We start from the raw sequence: 10,478 nt of genomic DNA, 5'->3' as shown, positions 1-10,478 counted from the left end.
ACATTTGAACACTTCAAACGAAAAATAGGCTGCAACAAACCATCACCTGCAAAGTTGTTGACACCTAATTTGCATGCAGGATAATGATGTGTGACTAAGCCCTGGTCATACTGTGAGTGCATGGCAAAGCCAGAAATAGCCCCTCCAGATGCCTGGGATGGAGCATGAACCACAAGAACAAGTGTGTTTCCCATGAGGGGGCAGTTTCCTATTGCCTGCTCCCAGCTTTGCATCACTACACCAGGAGCTTGTGCTGATCGAGGGCCTGTATAAGAAAATTAATAAGATGTATCCTCTGGTTCTCATACCCAGCATTGGTGCGGTGGCTGTGGACTGTGCATATGTCCCGGGGGGTCGTTCAGCCATTTACCACAAACTGAGCACACTCGCCCAACATATTTGTTCGCTCTGTTCCCCTTGGAGATTTTGGAAGATGAAAGATTTTGCGTGGTGGAAGGCAGCCCAGTTTGCTTGTTGGATGGGCTCCCTTATCAGTGGGTTGAAACAGCAAACACTCAGACTCTAATAAGTAAGTTCTAGAGCTGCAGATTGAAGCTGGATGGAAACTGTCTGCCCCCCTCGTCTGGCCAGTCAAATCAATGGCACACGGAAGGCACTGCTTTAGCATCCAACAGATAAAAGAAAGAATATGCTTTGACTTTCCTGGCCAAAATTTCCCCTCTCCCATGCTGTTGCACAATATGCTGCGCTGGGCTCAGATAATATCTGTTCATATGCTGTATGGGCACATCACTGTAAAATTTCTTATCACTCTCAACTTTCTTTTTTTTTTTTTAAGAACTCGCTAGTGGTTACAGCTGAGAAGAACATCTCATCTGGAAAGAGAGGTATTGCCATAGCTCACGTGCAGCTTATAGTTCTGTGTAGAGGTTCAATTTGCAAACAGCTGCAGGGGTTTAAAATACTTGTGCCCTGCCCTTTTCTTTTCAAGCTGTTTATAGGGTCCCTTGGGCATTGATTACTACCCCGGCAGCTCTCCCACCTGTTTGTGTGAGTTTTCCCTAACCCACTTCAAGCAGAATCAGCTGAGATAGTTCAAACAATTTAAATAGGAGCCATACACTAACTCTGTTGATTGTGCCTGAAGTGGGTTAGGAAGCACTTAAACAAGTTGCTTTATTAGCAGAAGTGAGGGGAGGGGTAAGACTAACATCTTGAGCTGTTCTAGGAGAGGATATCTCTCTGTAGTCTAAATAACATAGAGACAAGTCCGTGGAGCACCTGGAACAGAAACTATGATGACAGACATCAGCTGATGCTCTTACAGCAAAGACAAATGTGAAAAAATTCATTCATCCCAGTGATATGTTAGAAATCAAGTATCTAATGATTATTTAAATGACAATAACGATAAGTAGTAATGATAAGTAACAATAAGTAGTTCCTTTGGTAGAAAAGTAAGGAGGAGACACCTGATCTATACAGTGAATGATAGATTCTTCTGAAACCATCATCATGCAGTATTTGGAGGATAACCTGGCTTCTCTCTCAGAAAACAGCCCTTGTAATTGTCATTTCATTCTCTAAGCTCCCAGGCATCATTACATCCTTCTGCTCCCAGCACCATATAGGCCACCAACCTGTTGCCAAGTTTAAGCTGTTTGGGAAGGGAAATGGACTCAAGGAATGTACTTGGTCTCAGTTTGACTGTCTGTGGAACCTGCCACGAGTTACACAGCTGAAGCTTTGTTGTTTTACGTTGGTTTATCTACACCCCTTTTCACTACAGCATCCAAATGCCTTCCAGGAATATGTTAAGTGATGTGGCTAAATATCTGCCACTCTTTCATTTCAGGCTCAAAGGCAGAACTGTGTAGGCAGGAGAGGATTGGGGGGTTACTTTTAATTTTAGGGTTTTTATCTTAAAGTGTTGATGTTGTGTTTGCAACAAAGAGGGTAATCTAAGGGAGTAGAAAGTGTAGCTTTGATAACCCTTTACTCCCATGAGAATTTATTGTGCACTAACAGAATAGCTCCCAAGAAACTCAGATAACTTTGAAAAAGTGAGCTTGCACTTGGCTATGAGAAGCCAGTATGCAAGAAGAGAGTGCTTGTGATGCATTTATGCTGGCTTTGTGTTATTAAGAACTGCATATTGTGTTCTAGATCAGGCATCTTCAAAGGTGATAGTGTCATACCCAGCTATATCACGTTGCTGTTTCAGAGAAGGGGTAGTGGAAACCCAGTTCTGGTTACATATGTAATCTACCAGGAGACAGGGGCTCTTAAAGAAAATGCATGGACAAGCTTAGTGACAGCTCAGAGTCCAGGGCCATCACCAAATTAATTAGCAGGTTAACCAATTGTGCTTGCATACCCTCAAAGAACTGAGACTGCAAAAAAGGTTTTCTTTGTTTACATAACCTCTCCCCTGCTTGAGATCAGGCTTCAGTCAGCTTTTCCTCGTTGCTGAGCTGATCTGTAAAAGCACAGGTATCTCAGTGGTACTGATAACACCTCAGATCTGTTGAAGGACTGTGCTGCTAGAACTTAGCTTCTTCACATTGCCTAAACAACTTACCTGCAAGCCATGTGTTCATGGTGAATTCTAATAGAAGGAATAATTGTAAGGGTATAAATCACTCTTTATTTAGTGGGTACCTTCATAGAAGCCCCAAGAACATTCTCTTGCACCTCTGCCTCCTCACAGAGAGGTCACCAGTATCCTGAATTGTGTAACTTGAGGGTGAGGGAGCACTATCACACACGCCCTGAAGTTTCTGTGCTGTCCAGTTATCATGCTTCATCCAAAATAATTGCTTTCAAATCTGAAATTTCCATCTCTAGATAAAGTGGCTGGTCAGCACTCTTTCTTTAAACTTTGATTTTTGGTGTGGAGAACTGTTATCAGATCATATTCAGTGAATTACTTTTGAGTTAGATAAACTACACCCTCTGACTTTGTTCATCTGCCCAGCCAAAACCAGTGCTCATAGTTTGGTCACAAATACATGACTGAAGTCTCAGCTTGTTTTCTAACTATCAGAAATGATGACAACATAAAAAAGACTCAATTCAGAAGCTCAGAAACTAGCAGCAAGAAAGACAGGGCTTTAATCCCTTGATGATCGCAAACTTGAGGCTGGTTTAAGGGCAGCTGTTACCCAGTTGTCATCGTACAATCACTTAGGAAAGGTCACCAAGTAATGATGTTCACACACCAGCAATCACAGAGTATTACTCAATAACTAGAAAGTAAATTGCTGGAGAAACTAAGCTTTCCCTTGGCTGCAAAGCCAAAGAAAAAAAAAAGCAGCAACACAGTGCAAACTATTCATACAAAGATATATCTGTAGAGCACACATTAACCTACTGTATATTTATACAGGTCTACACAGACCTGTGCACAGCTATTTCTAAGACCATTCCTCAGCAGGGTTCTTCAGTCTAGCTGCCATTTAAAGCACATGAGTAGTCCCACTGAAAACAACAGAACCATCCATCTCCCTGAAGTTTTATGTCCTTTAAATAAGTTTGCTAATTGGGGCCTTTAATTCCTATCAAGCAGACCTTAATATATTGTGGCAAAAACTACAAGCTGCTTATGCAAACAGACTAAAAGAGTATGGCTGTCTTTAAATTATATCAGGGTCTTGTGTTACAAAACAAGTTAAAGAATGTTTGGTTGATGGGGACCAGAGATGTATTTTGCAGAATGAGTGTCTTATTTCTGAGTGTCTTTGCTAGTTGTGCATCCCACTGTTGTGGGATCCTTTATGGGGGAATGTTGCCATTTCTAGCACCTGTCTGTTCAAAGAGGTTTTAGTCTCCCAGGTAAAAATCTTCGTGTGCTTCTCAAGTTTCTAAAACATCTCCTGTGTCTGTTTTTTCTGTGCTAAGGTTGAACAGAATCAGAATCCAATACTCCTGTTGATATTGTATTACCAGCCATGATATAACCAACTGCTTCCTACCTTCCTCTTTCTAAATGCCACTCTAGATTTACTATTGGTGTGTATTTTCTTAAATTTTGCACAGTGACTTCCTACTTCTCTTTCTGGAATGGGCACCGTTAATTTAGATCTACTCAGGAACATTTTGGATTCTATCTAATCTATTTTCTATTTATACCACATTCATCACCATGGTAGCTGAATGCCTTAGAAAGTGCCTTTGAGGTAGAGGCTATGCAAAGCTTATTTTAAACCACTCTGATTCTTTGCCTTTCAAACTGAATTCTCACAACTTCAGCTTACCCCAGCTGAGAAATTGCCTTTTTGCACTTTGCAAGGAACAGTCTCAAATTTGTAGCCAGTCCAGCATGACATAGGACCCATTTTTAACTGAGAATATCAACTGCAGCAACTCTGATGTATATAATACACTTATATTTTGATACTTCTCTGATTCAAAGATAAATATTACAATATAGAACATTCATAAGTAATGAGAGCAGCAGTTCCTCAAACTCAGGCAAAACTAACAGACTTGCAGTAAAGTCTTATGCTCACTCTTACCTATGTTAACGTGTCCATCTACGTTGAAATCTGGTGATTAATAACTATACAGTCAAAGTCTGCATATAGATGTGTATATGTATATGTAATGACGTAACTGTGTCACCTGGTTTTAAAACAGAATTTTGTTCCATATACTCAGTTCTCTGTACTTTGTGATGCTGCACCATGGAATTTTCCAAATTTTAAAAATAATACACCAGAAACTATGTTTTTATACCAGGAGATTTTATACTTGCACTTCTGAAGAATTCTGGAAAACAACAGAAGGTCTAGCCATTACCTAGGGAAGGTCTGAACTACTCCATTCATCCTCTCTTGCTTAACAATCCCAGCAATTCACTTAGGAATTGTAAATCTAAGGAAGGAAAAAGAACTCTGCCCACACTGAACATGGGAATAGCACAGAGTCAGCTGTGTTTGTCAAGTTTTTATATTAATTGTAGTATTCACTTTCAAATCCCTTCTTTGGGTTTTCAGTTCGGCGTTCTTAAGAAAAAAGTTTGTATTATCTGATAGTTTCTTCTGTCTCTCCAACCTGAACTCACTGGGCAACTTAAACCCAGCTCAAGTCAAGGGTAGAGGCCTGAAAGATGTAAACATTTCCACGAGTTGTGTAAAGAATGTCGCTGAGAAGCTTACAGGGAAAGGCCAATATCACCCTCACAGAGAGATTGCAGCATCAGCACAGCTCTATTATTAGACAATAACAAATTAACACAGCAGAGGCAACTTCCCAGGTGCCACAATCTAAAGGCTATTTGCTTAATTTACCTGAAATCGTTACAGAAACCCATCAGAACAGCACAGAATGCAGAAACACGGCAATGACTTTGTCATTGTTGGAGCACGTGTGGCCACCCAAATAAAAATCACAAAAAAGAGAGAGATTTAAGTTCCTGCAGGGGTACTCCAGGAGGCAAACAAGAACCCAGCTCCATGCTATGTAGAACCACCCCTGCTATGAGAAGTGCGTCACACATATGTGTGTGCTGAACCTACCCTATGGTTCCATCCTTAAATAAAATCTCCTCTTTCACTCTAGCTTGAAAGCTGCTCATCTTGTCTCCTTTGCATTGAATGGAATATTTTCTCCTCTTACTGGCTGAGTCATTAAAGTACCATTCAGATAACTTTTATGCAATGTAGTTTTTATCAATATCAAATGTGCTCGAGTTTCGTGATTTGGTAATTTTCCCACGACATGCTGTTCATAAAGCATAGATCTGTTTGTCACAACGATGCCATATGAAACCTCATCTGAGGCTGAGAAGAGCTGGTGGTAACACAGAACTGATTTCTTCATACAGACCGTGAGGCAAACAAGGGATCACAATAATCTGATGAGACGATCTTGACATCCTCCAGCCCAGCCTACCTCTGCAGATATGTCAGTAGACTAGTTTGGACAAGCAGTTTGTTGTTTGTTTTCTTTTAAAATACATCAAATGAGTCAACACATCAACAAAGCAGCAAAATATTTTTCCAGTTACTAAATGCATTTGTTAATCAGCCAAACCAGAGATACCAAGAAGCCTCTTTGTGATGAAGTCTTTGGTTCTCCAAGTCACCACAGAACTGTCACACACAACACAGACATAATTTTGATCTAATCAAGCTTTAAGAAAACATTTATTGTAGCTGAATACGGCTGTCTAAAAATCATAGACATCCAAACTGCACGTGACAGGATCAACCCCAGAGGCACAAAACAGGATCTGACCAAGCCTTGCCACTGTAGTAGGGCACTGGCTGGTCTGAAGCACCATTAAAAGCAAAATGCCATTCCTCATCTCCAAAACTCCTGCTATTTAGACCAAATATATTTCCTGAATCTGTGTTTAACTTTCCTAAGCAGCAGAACTATTTTTAAAAAAGGCTTTTGAGGAAAAACTTGTGAATTTTTCAGGTTGCGACAAGTCACACACCAGAAGGGCTCTGAGGCTGGTACTGGCACACACCACTTGGAGGTGGAAACCCAGCGCTCCACAGAGGCCAGGGGCTAATTCTCTTGAGTAACATGGAAATCCTGGCATATTCTTTTTGCCAGCTATGGAACAGGCTCTTTTGTTCTCCAAGGCCTTCCCACAAAAAGATTCACAAAAACTGGAGCTGGACCTTCTAACTCAAGCAAATACACCATTACTGGGCATTTGCATATTCAAAATCCCCAAAACTCACTGCAGGTATTCATCCATTTAGCAGTAAAAATGCTGAGTGTGGGGTGTTGTTTTAACTCTAAGTTCACACATCCAGCATCCAACAGCTGTCACCTACTGCACAGTGCTCAAACCTATGGTATTTGTCCTACTGTCCTACTATATTGATTTGCACCTTTTTTTGCTCCTCTGCCTCAAGCACCATAAAGGTTTATGCCAGCCTCAGTGGTTTTAAGTTGTATAAACGCAGCCACCATCAAAGCTTAATATTTCTCAACATAAGATATCAAGAGAAACTCATCTTCCCAAAGCCATATTTTCATCTTCTGTTATAGGGACAAAGATAATTTTCTCAAACACTTTTTTGTTGCTTCTTCCACCTCAGCTCCTCCTATGTCTCCGCTCATACCTCCCTGCATCCACCTCCCCTTGTTTTGGGACACTGAAACATGTATTAACTAACAGACAAACTAGGTCTTTTTCATGAAGTATAGAATTTTGCTAATGGATTACAACATGTTTTGATACTTCTTCTGCTACTGTATAAAGGCAAACCCCTGTGTTTCAAGTCTCTGATATCACAGCATCAGCGTTTGCGAAAACAAAGACTTTCAAGTCTGTGGACACCTGGTTTCACACAATACCTCCACGTACACCATAATGCAACAGGTCTGTTCTGCAACTGGAAATAAAAATACAATTGCAGCACCTGTAAACATATGCAAACTGTTCCTAATCTGTATATCTCAGCTCTGGGTAGCAGTGACGAGGCAGCAGCACGGAGTGGGCTGTGGGTGAATAACCAAGTGGGTGGTGCTTCCATTGATCTCTTCACCCTGATTGTTGCCCAAGCAAAATAGATCAAAGTTAAATTAAATGTACTTACCCACACTACAAGCAGACCCCCAACTGAGGCAGATATGTATGGCCACTATCCTGTGAGTCCTTGCATATCAGATTTCCTCTTGCCTATATACTCCCACTCCGAGAAACCTTAAGGTTTGTAGCAACTTTTTTGGAGCAGCTAAGGAAGAAGTACATCTCTGGGACTTGTGTGGGTGCCATGCCTTTCCTCAGCTTGTTTTGGTTTTTGTGGGGCTTTTTTTTTGCATAAAGTCAGCTCTCATTACAGCAGCTCAGACTATCACACCAAGATTTCAAAATAAGGAAGACTATCAGTAGATGCAAACAGTGAGGTGAAGATTCAGTACTAATAATCTCAAAGCCTGACAAGAGGAAAGTGGGAATCACACACTGACAAAATAAGCAGATGTCATCAAGCAGCTGCACCCTTTACAATACAAATCTATTTATTGCAGACCCACTATTACTTTTCCACTTTGCCAGGCACTCTGGCTCCCTCAGGAAAAGTATGGAATTAGCCTGAAAAAAAATAGGAAAGAAAAATGCTTCGTACTGTTTGAAAAATGTATTTGGTTCACAGCTTTATAGATGAAATATGAGATTCTAATGTAATTCAGGAGCTCAGAGTTCCATAGAATGAGGCAATAAAGATTATCCAGCAGTCACAGTCTGCCCAGCACACTGCAGGAACACAGTCACTGCATCATCAGGTTGTGCACTCTTACTTACTTTCTAATGAAAATGTCATGGGTCATCTGTGTTCACCACACCCCTGCCCCCAGCATTCGTGCTGGAATGAGAAGAAAGTGAAATACCAGGGGCTTGTTCTATATTGTAATTCTCTAACACAATTCAGTTTTTTAAAAAAAGCCTGCCTGATTTATTAAATACCAGATCTTCCCCACTTACCTCACCAGCAAATCAGCCAGTTTGGGGAACTCAAATAGTCATTCTGACCACTTACTGAAGTACCAAATGACTTCCAAAGGAACTTAAGGTATATATATGTGTGTGTGTATGTATATATATATCAACTTCTGTCATCATTTTGGAATGCAAACTTAACCTGCGGTCTGAAAAAGAACTAAAGGCTGCCTCAGAATTTTACTTCCTGCAAAGCTCCCTGGAAAAAGTAAAGTAAAAACTTATCTTAGTATATCCAAGTGAGCCTTACATGGGAGTTCACTAAGGGTCATGGATGGAGATGCTGGTGGTAGCCTTTTGATCATAACTCAGTTTCTGTAGCACACTTCTAAGATGTTAAAGACCCAGATTCCTCTTTCCCACTGCTCCCACTTCTCTAGCAAGATGTTCCAGCCATGAGAATATAAAATGCTCAGTCCCACTCCCATCTCCTATGACAGCTGGTGCACTGAGCTGCAAAGAGGGCAACATTCAGTGGGCCAGTGAGAAACAAAGCACCAATCTGACTCCTTACTGATGAACACCTCCAGGAGGCAGGAATCTGGTTCCCACTTGGTGACTGCTTGTATTTTTCCATTTAAGAGTCCACCTATCATAACCTACCTTCCTAGACCTCAGTATTCTTGATCTGTAAGGGACAGAGACACCCCCTAGGCAATCCCAAGTCAGGCAGCTTGTCTCAGACTCATCAGCTACCCCATGAGCTTCTCCCTCAGCCCACAGGCCTTGTCATCTCATAGGCTCATTATACACAGAAGGAGAGCTATTGCCTCCAGCACGCTGACATGCCCTCTGAGCTATCTGTCTTCACCTGGAATCACTGCCTGATGGCCGGGACTTAGTTTTGAAGCATTATTTCACTTTAACTTAGTGCCTGAAGCTACCGAGTATATTCAAGTCCTTGGTCGTGTTTTCTAAAGCACTTGTGCAACCTCAAGTTCCCCAGAGTCACTCTCAAACTGACTCATTGAAAGCATTCCCTACAACCTCCAGTTATCTCCAGAGGCCAAGAGGTAACTAAGATTGAAAAACAAAGCAGGTAAGGAGATACATATAAATATATATGTGTACATAATGATAATATTAAATATCACAATAAAAATGCATGGAAAGATATTTTATAAATTACAGAAACCATTAAGTTTTGGAGTACCTATGAGATACTCCGGGATATAAACCAAGGATATGTTTCCTTTTCATTATATGATTCTCTAATGTTCCAGTGGTTTCCCTTATCAATGCTTTGAAATAAATGGCAGTTCCTCTGTTTAGAGGTAGCGAGGTTCAAACCATGAAGAGCTTCAGTAGTTAAAAACTGTTGTTTTAAACTGAACTATATGCTAAACTAGAATACAGATCTTGACTGTCACTTGACAGTCTCTTCTGAACTCCTCTTGGATGCCCAGTTGGTGCCCAACACTTGTAAGCAGGTTATTTCCTCCCCATCCTCACCAAGCAAACTGCAATAGGGCTGTTTTGTCTCCTTGCAGGTGGCAGAAAGAAATTATCACAAAAAGGAAATCCTATCATAGCCTGATGAGCATTATTTTCAGCAGCTTTGTCTGCCTAAGGAGTCCCTGCTCCTACACCGTTCTTCCTTGTACCTCCTAGGTTGCTGCAAATAAATCAGAGCAGGGAGCTGAGCTAGATAACCCCCCACCTCTTCTTTTTCAGCCAGGGTTTTTTTTAAGCCAGATTAGCTCTCCCTTTGCACTTCACCACATGCCCAAGTGCTTGTGCCAGTGTAGCAGAAGGAGGAGTAAGTGAGTGGGAAGAAGTTGCTGGAAGTAGGAGGAGGTGAGGGAGCAGAAGGGACTTCTTCAGCAGGTCTGAGGCCTGCAGCCTGAAAAAATAACTCCCTCACTGGAAGCAAGTACTCCTGGGGTGCCCTTGTGAGGATGGATGTGCTCACTCCCTGAAATGCTTTGCCTGATGAATCTAGCAAGTATCTGTTTCACTGCAATGAGGATCTGCCACTGAATGCACTCATCATTTTCCAGTGGGGACATTACCTGTAACAGACAGAGGGATTCAGGCAACCACTGCCAACATC

This window comes from Manacus vitellinus, unplaced genomic scaffold (assembly GCF_001715985.3).
Source record: "Manacus vitellinus isolate BGI_N305 unplaced genomic scaffold, ASM171598v3 scaffold_79_pilon, whole genome shotgun sequence".
NCBI classification, from domain to species: domain Eukaryota; kingdom Metazoa; phylum Chordata; class Aves; order Passeriformes; family Pipridae; genus Manacus; species Manacus vitellinus.
Note: the sequence above shows the minus strand (reverse complement) of the source record.